Source organism: Lytechinus variegatus, chromosome 1 (genome assembly GCF_018143015.1).
Source record: "Lytechinus variegatus isolate NC3 chromosome 1, Lvar_3.0, whole genome shotgun sequence".
Classification (NCBI taxonomy): domain Eukaryota; kingdom Metazoa; phylum Echinodermata; class Echinoidea; order Temnopleuroida; family Toxopneustidae; genus Lytechinus; species Lytechinus variegatus.
In genome coordinates this window covers 87,132,665-87,145,280 of record NC_054740.1, presented here as the reverse complement: position 1 = coordinate 87,145,280, position 12,616 = coordinate 87,132,665, and the positions used below count along the sequence as shown (strand labels likewise).

The following is a 12,616-nucleotide window of genomic DNA, read 5'->3' as shown; positions in this document are numbered from 1 at the left end:
TTTTCATTTCTATTCAATCCCTTTTCATTCCAGAAATCGCTTTTTTCCTTTGCCGCCCTCAAACAATCTAAATTCTCTATGAAGAAAAGAGAACACTTGCTCAGATTTGTAGTTGGTCCGATTGTTGTTTGTCAATCCATTCCTGCAGCTGACAATGTCCTTTTGAAAATTGAATTTTGCCAAGTGAAAGGAGCTAGAAGTCAACTAGTGAGGAGTAAATTGGCTTACAGCAACCAACACCTTGGTGAATTAACTTTGTTATTCCACTGTTGGCGTTTTAACACTTGATTATGCCTTTTCTACTCTATAACACAAATGTGAAGTGACAAAATATGTTTCACAGTAAACTTTAAGGCAATCAAATAGCAACTTTTTGTTGCTTTCTTCCATACAGATGGAATTATCAATATAGGCCTGTTTGTTCTAAAAAAAATATAACAGTAATAGCCATAAAATGTTGTGATAATACATTTGGAAAAATGTAGATCCATTGACCCAAGTGCATAAGCCTACAAGTTATGAAATTCATCTCAATTTTTTTTTTTAACCTAAAAAAAGACTAATTTAGCTCAAAACAATTCAAATTTAAAAAGCATATTGTATCCTAGGTATTATGTCTCTGAAATATAAAAATTCCTAAATTTACTTTCAGATGTGCACAAGACTAGTCTACAAATGTAGACCCACATCTGCAGTGTGTGTACCTCAGCTGATTCAACGAGTCTGCATAGCAGACTAGGTCTACTGAGGCTGCAGAAATGGCTCGCTTCGCTCGCCCTTTCAGGCTGGTTTGCTTCGCAAACCAGCAGATCCCACCTCACGAGCCATTCAGAGTATGCATAGCAGACTAGCACGAGACTATGTAGGCCCACTGCTTGGTCGTTCAGTGGGTCTAAGGAGTGAAAAAGTGATAAAATCAAATCAGTTTCTAACCAATCAAAACCATGTGAACTAGCAACCTGTGGAACTTTTGAGGATGTTATGATTATGTGACGTGACATTCACGTAGGTAACAACACCAATGTACTCTCTCTTTCAGGATATGCGATATGTCACTTGAAAATGGCACAAATCTAGATAAATCCTCCTTTTGACGTGAAGAAATTTTCTGGATATACTCTCCATCATTCCCCATAGATAAACTCTAAAATTTACCCATTTTGCATTTTGAAACATGATGCATAATTCTTAAACCACTGCAGCTCACTGTAATACAGTAAAATCTTCTAGACTTTATACAACCTTGAACTTGATAGGGGAAACTAAAAAGGATATTTGTTTGAACACTTGATCTCATGTTATGTTTTTATTGTTTGAAAATAAGTTTAAAGGTTTTGGTGAATACCTATATTTTCATAGGTTTGTGGAAATATCAGCGTAGCATAATGATTGTTTTAAGAAATTAATTCCTGTTTTCTTCAATCGCTGGCAAAAGTATAGCAGTATACGGACGCTTGCTCTTCATTATAGATAGTCCTGTGTGATAACTTACAATTCCATTCAAGGTTTTGGAAGATGATTTGGTGGTATTCAAAAGTTATACTGGTATGCAAAGATTTCCATATGTGTGCTGTATAATAAATCAGGTATGGGTGAATATGAAATGAAGTTTTTTCTCCGACCTTGTATATTGCATTCACAGATATTTTCAGTATATATCCGTGTGTGTGCGTGAAAACATGATGGAATGTAGTTTTTAATATTATACAAATCTCCTGAGGCCTTGCATGGAATACGATATTCAGAGAGAATTGAACATTGTGTGTATTGGTGATGGATGTCCTCTTTTGTATTTGAGTATCCCCTGTGGGAAAAGTGCAAAGATCTAATACTTCGTATTGCAGTTGAAAATAAGGGGCTCTAACTGGTATAATTGATATTTTTCTTGGTATTTTGAACCAGGTGTAGTTTGGTAAAAGATATTATCCATAAACTTGCTGCAAGAAAGTTATAGGAAATTTGCTCTTAACCAATCAAATAACACCATTTGGATAACTTATAACAAGGAGAGATTGTAACTTGGCATTGTACAGGGTCTGTATGTGAGGAGCCATCCAAATAGCTCATGAAATGAGATACTCTTATACCCCTTTCATAGTGAGAGCCGAAGTGGAGTTAGTCCGGAGTCCAGGAGGAGTTACTCCACTTTGGAGGGCAATATGAAAATTCTGAGATTAGTTCGATCCGGATTCAAAGCGGAGTACTCAACCCACATCGAGAAGAGGGTTACAAACGGAGTTACTCCGCACCGGAAATGCGGTATGCGCTTATCGCTGTGATCTCGCCACACGTATGGCGCAAACTCGCTTGGAAACCATGGCAACGACTGCGGATACACCGCTGCAGTGCTTGCCAATATGAAAGGGGGTTTAAAGTTGGTCCGCAGTACAAGCGGATCAACTCAACCCGGAGTTACTCCGGAGTAACTCCACTTCGCCTTCACTATGAAAGCGGTATTGGTTGACGAGATTAAATGTATTTGCTCCTCTCATTCCATGTTTTTCTATGCTATTGATGCGGATGGAATGTGAAGCGTAGATACAGATAACGTTGATCATTCAACATGGAGTCAATGACCTTATTGATGTCTGTGTAGTTGATACTTAACTGGATACTGGTCTTGACAATGATACATACATTTGTAACATTTTTTATTTGATTGTGAATGTTCAGACTGAACAGACTGCATTCTGTGAGCAGGATGTAATATATAGGCCTGAGGAATGTAAATTGGATTTAACTCGAAAGGAATGAGAAGGCAAGGAGAAATATATGAAGGAATATAACTCATATGGATTTTAAAAAAATGAAAATGATGAAAAGTACTCAAAATTTTTCAAGAGCAACTGCAACACTTTTTGTCTAATTCTAGCATTTTTTAATTAGTGGATCACAGTAACGGAAGGGTGTATGAAGAAAAATAATAACACTTTCAATAAATTAAGCAATGTGCAAGGTGTGTTGCTATGTCAGTACATGAATATTCCTTTGTTACGCATACTTGAAATCCTACAATTATAGCGAAACAGCACCAAAACTTAATTGGTTTATTGGGGCAGTTAGAGAAGAGAGGGCTACTGAAAATGCCTGGAACTAATATTGGTGGCAGTGGTGGGATTTAAACTTCATCATGAAATTGACTAGTACCTCAACCAGTATTTGGGGTGGTTGGTGATGTTTTATTTATTATCATTTGAATTGGAAACTCAATTAAAGTCAAATAATATAACATAACAAGTATGAAAGGAGTCAATTTCCAATAATTGAATTAATTGTATATATTTTTGATCCAAAGATTTTCTTATTCTTTTCAAACTGTAAAGAGTTAATGTGTGTACAAAGTTAGTGTGCAAAATTAAGAATTTAAGTTAAAAAAGGAAAACAAACTAAATGAGGAATGTTTGTGCATCTGGGACTGAAAAGTAAGTTTTTTTTTGTAATTCATGTTTTATTTTTTTTGTAATTCATGTTTTATTTTTTGTAATTCATGTTTTAAACTAGTTAAACAGAAAGGTAAATTGGTAGTGCTTGAAGTGTTTCATCAGTACATTATAACAGGGGATAGGAAAGGAAATTTGAAACTAAAGATGGTTTGTAAAAACAAATGTAATGTGTTGATCAATGTTGAAATATGAACTAGAGATGATGTGATGACTGGATGTTAAAAGAATGTAATGATTTCATAAGTACTGGAAAGAAGGGAAGTGAGACAAATTAAGATAAATCTTAGGAAGTCATAATGGTCATGTCAAATCTTATCTGTATGATTTCTGCACACATCCACACTTCCTTTCTACACTTATTGCTTCAAGGCTCATTAAATGTCAGCCAAACAACGTCAATGATTAATGACACGTAAATGTGATTAACATTTTCTGTTTACGCCCAGTACTTATGTGACACATTGCTAATTTTGGTTTAACTTTTTACTGTAAGTTATGTAGGCCCATATGCCATCAAATGGCAGCTTTCATGAAATCCTTGATATTGGTTGGCTGTTGGTACCATGGTACTGTTACATTACATTGGTTGCCAATAAGGCAGAGAATTGCATTTAAGATACTTTTGCTTGTTTACAAAGCACTGAATGGTCAAGCTCCGAATTACTTGTCTGAATTAATATCATTTAGGTCACATTCATATGCACATAACTTACGAAGTACACAGGATAAGCTGCTTCTAAAGCTACCTCACTTGAGAACAAAAGTAACTCTTGGGGATCGTGCTTTCAGTTGTGCTGCTCCAAAGCTTTGGAACAAATTACCCCTGGAAATACGAAAAGCACCAACTGTTACCATCTTCAAACATTTATTGAAGACCCATCTTTTTCAGAAGTTTTTGGTTAATTGTATATATGCATAATTGTTTAATTTGTTTGAGCAGTAGCATTGTTGGGAGCTCTGTTACACTACAGCGCAGTAGAGTATATTTACATAGTGACTGCGCTATATAAATGGTCTAATTATTATTATTATTACCATAGTTAGCACATTTGTTATACAATGGTACCCAGGATCTAGAATACGATAACACTATGTCTTCACTGGTGTACTCCAATTTCACTTTGATCCAGAATAAGTCGGTCTTGTAATTGAGATCAGATGAAAATAAAAGTAGCTAGAAAGCTGAGGTATCAGGTAGGCCTGTGGCTTGAACTAAAATACTTTAATATTGATTATGTTTTGAATTGTACCTGGTTAATTCCTGCACAACTGGATTAACCTCCTTAGGAGTCATTGCAACAAATGCCCCCCCCCCCCCCCCCCCTGATGCCAGAGGTTGCATGGAAAGTGCCAAAGATTGTGCTACATTTGTTCAATCCAGCTGATTGATCAGCTTTAAGATGAGCACATTTGATCTGCGGTTTCCCTCTATTGCCAATTTCATCATGTTCCCAACTAATACCGGGTGATTCATCCTTAAAACCAAGAGCTTAAAAGTTGACATTTAAACTGGCTTACACCATCTTTTTTCATATCCAGACATCTTGTTCCAGGGGCTTTTTTCCCTGAGAGTAGGGGTGCTCTTTTATTAGCCCAAAATGAGATATGAGATGAAGTTTAAAGGTAGGACTGGGGTCTCTTAATAGTAAACAAAGTTTAAATATCCCTATTTGTTGTAGCCTAGCGAGTGAGAACAATACATGTATTCTTAGTGAAGGATGATTCAGTGATTCAGGAGACCCCCCCCCCAGCTCCAAAGTGTGCAGTTCGCCCATGACCTTTCCCAAATGATACCCTGGTTCCTGGAGAGTTTTCCTTGAATCGTCATTATGAAATGACTTGGATTAATGTCATCTGATTAATAAAATTGTTGGTATGGAGAGGGATAATAGTTCAAAGAAAAAAAAAGCGAGTAACATCCATAAAATATGTATGTCCGACCCCCTATATGTGGGACCTTCATGACATGTTCTGTCTCTGATTTTTGGTTCATTGGACAGTCTGTAAATTTTCTCAAAGGACCATGACTTGATCAGTTTACAAAGAGAAGTAAGACATGAGAAAAATGTGGGTCTGATGTACAAAAAGGTTAATCATGATATGTAATTGCCCACTCATAAAGATTTGCCTCTCATACTACATCTAGAAGACTAGAAACCAAGTGAAAAGCAATATAGAGATATCTGTCCCTTTAATATAGGTTTTAGGCACACTGAGGATCACATCTCATTAAAATAAATGATATCTATTAAAAGGTTCTTGGTAAAATGATCTACAAGAAACCAAAGAGGTATTTAACTTTAAAGAGTCCTGTATGTCAAGGACAGATCATTGCTTCCACATTCATGTAGGTGTATGGTAAGCTGATAAGCCCTTGTGCTCCACCCATCTAGAGCAGCTGTCTGGGGGAAGAAAAAAAAAACACCTGTCATATATTCATCAAAACCCACACGTGTATCATCTAGCACCTCATAATTCATATGGGTGTGGTCCGCGTTGGATAAAGATACGTTTCAGATGTTCAGCCATGTTTTATGTGGCATGAAAGAAGATAACATACAGTACTTCGGTCTTGATCAGCCATTCATCGTTCACCATTATATTTGATATTGTATTGGATGAATAGTTAATTATGAATGAATGTTTAAAAATAATCTTCTGGTGTTATGAGGTGTCAACAATTCCACCTTATTTATAGGTATTTTCATGAGGGTTCGGGTGTGAATGTGCCAAACGTGTGCTATTTCTAGACAAGTTATTGAGCCTGGATTTTCATTTTTTTTGCCCAGCTGGATAGTGATATTGATATCTTGTCCTTTCCCTCACACAGTCTGCCTAGGGGTCATGCCAGGTCATGTAATAGGGGGTTAATTGAGGTGATAATTACTGGTCAAAGGTCAAGGAACTTTCTCTGTTTGTTTTTGTCGTGACACTGGTGGATGGCCAAATCAAACGATAGTGAGTGGCATGAGGGTAAATCTTTGTGATAAAAGTAATGGTTGTATCAAAATTTCATTCAGATATTTGCCTTTGGAGGAAATGGTGTGACCAATGTGAAATTATGTGCCAATCAGGGAATTACCGATGGTAGAAATAGTATATATATATATTTTTTGTGTGTAAAATAACCATTACTACTACTAGTCTTTATTACTTTCAATGCAATATTTATTCACAGCTTCAACATTTGCCTTCATTTCTGGAGGGAGATACACCATTTTCTGGATGTTATATTTTCTTTTTTTTCTGAATGTTAACTCAAGAGTAAAGAAATCAAGGTGTTTTAACCACTTAGTTGTTAGGTATAAATCTTTTTGAATATTGACAACTTTCAAAAGACTTATGCAAAATGCTTGAGTCGAAGATTTTATGTAAAATCTTTCAAAGTGAGGTAGATTTTTTTATTTTCAAATACTTCCTTGCTTACTAGTACAAGAACAATAACAATGTCATCAAGATGCATTCTGTTTTTTTTAACTCTTGTATTCATTGTATTTCTGAGAGTAAAAGAATTTGCTTTATAATAATGCCTATTTTAAAGCAGTGCATTCTAGATGGATGGAGGGGGTGCGCATTTTAATGTAGGGCCAATGCAATTCCATGAACCTGTAAATGTTTGTTCTTACTATCATTGTATCATTAAGTACCTTTACACACATTCACATTGAAGATTAAATCCAGAAGAGCCAGTATGAACAATAGAGATGTCATTAGACTTCATTCATCTCGTGTCAATTTAATGCCCTAATGGTATTTTGCAGATCTATAACTGCATAGAGGTCTAAGATTGTATTTGAATTTTCAGATGGAGTCAAATTTTTCCATGTGGAATTATATCTTTTGCCTGGCCTTTGAAATAATGCTGGGAAAATTATACAAGGTGTTTGCCAATATTATGTTGGTGGATATTATTTGGATGGAATATATGTACATGTAGTTGGCAGATTATAGAGTCCATATCTTTTTCTAAGAAATGCTGGTGAACAATTAATTGGAATATATTTACTTCAACGTGAAATGGATGTGGTAGGCCTAGTAGCCAAGGATAGTGGGGTAGAAAGATCATGATATTGTGTAGGTCATGAAACGGGTCAATAAAATGACACTGACCCCATCTACAAAGAAATTCAAACACAAAATAAAATTGAAAGGGGACCATGAAACAAGATGACATTCATTGCATACTTGACCTTCTCACTAACTTGTGTTTTTTGTTGAAGAATTCTTTTTATTTGTGTATCTGAATAATTCATCACAATGTCATGTTTATTTGTGTATATATTTTTCAATTTCTTGTACAGTCATAAAAAAATGAGAGAGACTTAGCTGAAGAAGGCTTGAACAAGTTCAACCATCTTGAAAGTCAAGAGAACAGAAGAGAAATTAGAGAGAATCAACTACGAAGAACCAAAAATAATCTTCACAGGTAGGTTTGGTAAACCCACACCGTTTTACGGTAACTCTTCTTCCATAACCCCTCTGTTGTCTTCTTCAGTCTTTACCACAAATTTCTGCACACCTTGTTTTATTATTTTTCTGCATAGTAAAATTGGGAGGAATATGTGTTTGAAATTTTAATGAGGGGGTTTTCTGTTATTGAATGCAGCTTTCACAAAACTTCAGAGTTTTCTTTTAGAAAAAGTGTTATAACTTATAGGGGAAATGTCTTTTTCCTTGCACTGAAATTAAAAAACCTTGGAGATAAAACAATGGAGTAATGATTTAGACTTAGAGAGAATAAGTCCGTGTTTACACAGTGACACGGCTCGGGGGTTCGACACGCGAGCCGTGCTCAACACGGCAATTTTATGCTGTGTAAACGCGATCAGTGTGATCCGCGAGCCGTGTCGAACACGGCTTTTTTGATCCGCCAAAATCGTAGGTTTCAACCTGCGAGCCGAGTCAGACTCGGCAATTTTTTCGTGTGTAAACAGAAAGCCGTGTCGAACTCTCTTGACCAGGTCACTGCGCGCGCTTTCACTTTTGGCATTGTTGTTGTTCGCACGGACAAGATTCGATTCCGGCGGTGAATTTCCCGCGTTTAATTTGCGACGTCATAATTCTTCTTCCGTTCGAGATCCGCGAGCCGTGTTGAACTCGCCTTTTTATATGTACGTATAAACGCGATCTCTGATCCCTTCTTCGCAGTGTTCAACCCGGCTCGCGGATTCAACACCCGAGCCGAGTCAATGTGTAAACACGGTATTTAAGAGCTTTCAAAAGGGTGGGGGAGAGGGCTGAATAGATCCCAGTATAAAAAGGAAGGGATGCTGGAAAAGTGTGAAAAAAAAGCAATTATAGAATGGATGACACCAAGAAAGGAAGAGAACAAGAGAGACACCAGACAGAGTGTTGCCGCTTCCTTTAAGACATGGCAATGGCATCTTTGAAGATGACAACATCAATGATTTCACATCTACGAAACAGGTGCTCTGCAGGGACCTCAGATCAGTCTAGACAACCACTTCTCTTTTTTGAGTCCCTGTTATAAATACAAACTTATACTTTAACAAGACAACAATGACAAGCTTAGCAAATAAGGTTAAAGGGCAAGTGTAACGGCAAAGTCACTTTCCAGGCATTTACTTGGACTCTGGCCCAGGTATACCTTGATTTCAGCAAGAAGTTCAGGTTTTTTGTACAAAATTACCATCTATAGATCTATATGAGAGAGGATCTTTGCAGAAGGTTTTTTTTTTAATATTTTGAATGCAATACTTGTAAAATCCAACCAAATGCAAGTTTTATTTGCTTATTGAATATCAAGGTGCATTTGAATTTTTCGATTTTTTTTTAAAGTGTTTGATGATTGCAGCTTTATTTCTAACAAGCTCCATCCCAATTTTTAGAGTCATCAATGATGTCAGGGAATAATTTTGCTTTACAAATTTGAATTGCATTTTTGGTCATAAGAGAATAGCTCTCAACTAAGTAATGTACAGTCCTATGTAAAAATATGCTATACAAAAGACTTTATGCATAGCAGTCTTTCAAAAATGTGGAGCAAATTGCAATGCAATACCAGGAAAATTATTCCATGGATATAGAGTGAAAAAGTTTGTTTTATGTGTGTGTGTGGGGGGGGATGAAGTACCTAGGGATGTTCCATTTTGAAGAGTTTATGTTCTGTCTTCTTGACCATACAAGCTGAACCTGTGGAAAAATTATGGGTACATCACACAGGTGATATGCCCAGTTTAGAGATGTATGGGGTATATGAGATCATGGGGAGTATTTCATGAAAGATCTTGTCAGTGAGTTTCACTGACAAATTTACTTTGGGCCAATCAGATACAAGGATTTTAGTAGCTTATAACAAAATAGTCTCTGAAAGTCAATGGTTATTTGCTTCATGAAAAACATGCCAGATTAAGATTTCATCAAATTAAATGTGTATGGTTTTTTTTCTCTCTCTCTGTTGAGTCCTATCTGTCATCCTGTTTTTGTTTAGAACTTTTATGTTGAGAATTCATTTAATGTGATACAAGAAAATTCACATATTGTGTTTTGGATCTGCTCATCAAAGATTTGGATTGCTTCGGTGATGCAGTGTGTCAGTTTTTATGTTATCTTAAATCAGGAAAGCTGTTTGTATAGTCTCTGGATTTCGTGCTTTCCCCCTTTCTTCGTTTGTTTGTCCACCCTCTGTCTGAAGCTGAAGGTTGATTTTTTGTAATTTGAAAGACATCTTGGCACAGTAATGTTAAGGAAGATCATGTCAAACATACAAACATTTATCAAAACAGAAGAGATCGATGGAGCCCCCTCCCCCGCCATGATGCTATCAGGAATAAAAAGGTTGGGAAATCATTTTTTTTTAGAAAAGTTTATCAAAGACCTACTTATCACAGTGGAGTACAGGTTGGATTGTACTCTGTCTGGGCCACTCCAGCCCAACTGTTTGCCTTAAAAGAATCAATGAGATTTTCAAATTTTGAACTCCTCATACAGATTGGGGACGCAGTTAAGACAGGTATACATTTTTAAAATTATAGAAATAAAAAAATTTTGAAAAGGAGTTTGATCAAATAAAGTGGCACAGCAATGTTCCTTGAAAATGCACTTCTTGATACAGGCTTGCTTTCGAAGCCCGATTTATGATATTTCAAGTGCAATGATATTTTGAGTGGTATCATTCAAACTCTTCGGCATGCAAGCACATGCATGCTTTTGCTCAGATCAAATTATATCTAAGCAAACAGATCCACAACATGGAAATAATCTTGAGAAAACACCCTGAGCTCAGAGATATATTAACCCTGGGAAATCATCAGCTTAGATAGTGAAATTCGATCAAGAAGCAATGTATGAGAAAGACATGATCGGGAGTGGTTGTCAATGTTATGTTTGATCAACTATTCAGCCCATGGGGCCATCGGGTTTGATAAAGGACAAGGAGCTTGAAATTGAATTGTCAGACAAAGTGTGGGAGGACAAATCAAATTTGGCAAAGACGGACCCCAGATGTTCTAACTTTGTCCCCCTCTGTCTGCCAAGGAACTGCATCTAACCCTCTGAACCTCACCGTTGGGCATCCCACATGCAATAGGAATGGAATTCGTTATCATGGGAGGCCTGGGGTTAATTCAAACTTGACCGTATTCAGACGTCCCCCACATACTGAAAGGGTTAGCCCATCTTTCCTTGACCATGGCTATGAGACGGCTTCAATATCTGTAGGATGGTGTGCACTGTCATCTTTTGAAAGTCATTTGAAGGTCAGTGAAATTAGTGAAATAAGTGCTGCTTCCAAGTATACTCATCAAGGTGGCTTTTCAAGTCTAAGGTGTTTTCAGCTGTCAGTTTTTGTTTAGATTTCAGGCACGATGATAGCAAGCTTGAGAATAAGTTTCTCCTTAGGGAAGTAAAAAGATTTAAAGTTATGAAATTTTATTTGGGCCAACAGACTGAATTTTGTAAGGTGAACTTGCAAGATATATCACAGAGTTGCCAATTTCAATTTTAAGTGACCTGTGGCTCATTTCAGAAAGAGTTGCAATCAAACTGGGCTCAAAAATTCAAAAGCAATTTTATTTTCAACTCATGAAATGCATACATATATGTTGGACTTGTGCTTGATATTTTAAGTAGCATTTTTTATTAGTAGACCCAAGGGCCTTGTTAAAAAGAGTTGAATAATTATGTGCATGACACTCCGTTTATACAAGTTTAACATTTGAGTACCAAAATCTTTATAAAACAGAGGCAAAGTTTGACTACAAGTCATTGTTGTGATGGTTTGAATTATATAATGCTCAATTTTTTACACATTACGCGAATCCTGTGTTTAAAAAATACCCCACCAGCTTATAACACAGGAACTCCATTGCCCTGCGTGTTGTGTCAATGGGAGATCAGGTGGGGTATTTGAAACCCCAATTTCAGATTTTGGGAGAGCTCTCGTTTAAACTGGGGTGGGGTTCATCTGACTGCTGATAATGCCTTGCGTGTTAGTCAATGGGATCTCAAGTGGGGTATTGACACCCCAATTTCAGTTTTTTGGGAAAGTTGCATTTCTCGCGTTTAAACTGGGGTGGGGTCGATTTAGTGACTGCTGCTGCTGATAAGAGCCGATAACACCAATGCCTGCCACCACAACAGGCTGATGAACAGCATGGAGTGGGATTACAGCTGTCCTTGTTACGTAATAGTATAAACAAACTCTTCAGAGCTTCCTGGCTGACATTAATCTTGAAAGAATGAATTTGTATTCTATTTGTTTTAGGACATTAGCATATCTAAAAACGATTCGGAATTTAGATGAAGATCGACATGAAATTTTGAACGATGCAAAATGACCCACAATTGCCGAAATAAAAATAAGTTTAAAAAATCACCCTCTCTCTCTCTTGCTCTCTCTCTCTCTCTCTCTGCCAGGCCTTATGAAGGTCACTTCTCCTTGGGGGAAGGTGGATTATCTGGGAGAGTGCGTGGTTGTTTACTTAAGGATAACCATTCCTTGCTGATATTGGGATGGGGGGGGGGGGCGAGTTAAAGTAGCTTGGAATTTGAAATTGGGGTGTCAGGTGAGATCCATTTTTAAACACAAATTTTCGTAATGCAGATTTGACAATAAAGACTAATTTGACTGAATTGTGAAGTGTTATAACATTGGTAATACCAAATTTTCAAGGATGACAATGAAGAGAAAATTAGAATATTTCATTTAATAG

The 12,616-nt window shown here is 36.7% G+C and overlaps 1 protein-coding gene across 2 annotated transcripts in view; it reads left to right on the top strand.

Moving 5' to 3' along the window:
* LOC121426623 (solute carrier organic anion transporter family member 4A1-like) overlaps positions 1-12,616 on the top strand; it is an 87,267-nt gene that overhangs the window by 15,581 nt on the left and 59,070 nt on the right. For both annotated transcript variants that reach the window (XM_041622986.1, XM_041622994.1), the window contains exon 2: positions 7,745-7,869. The gene's annotated coding sequence lies outside the window, so the exon portion shown is untranslated. The remainder of the gene's footprint in view (positions 1-7,744; positions 7,870-12,616) is intronic.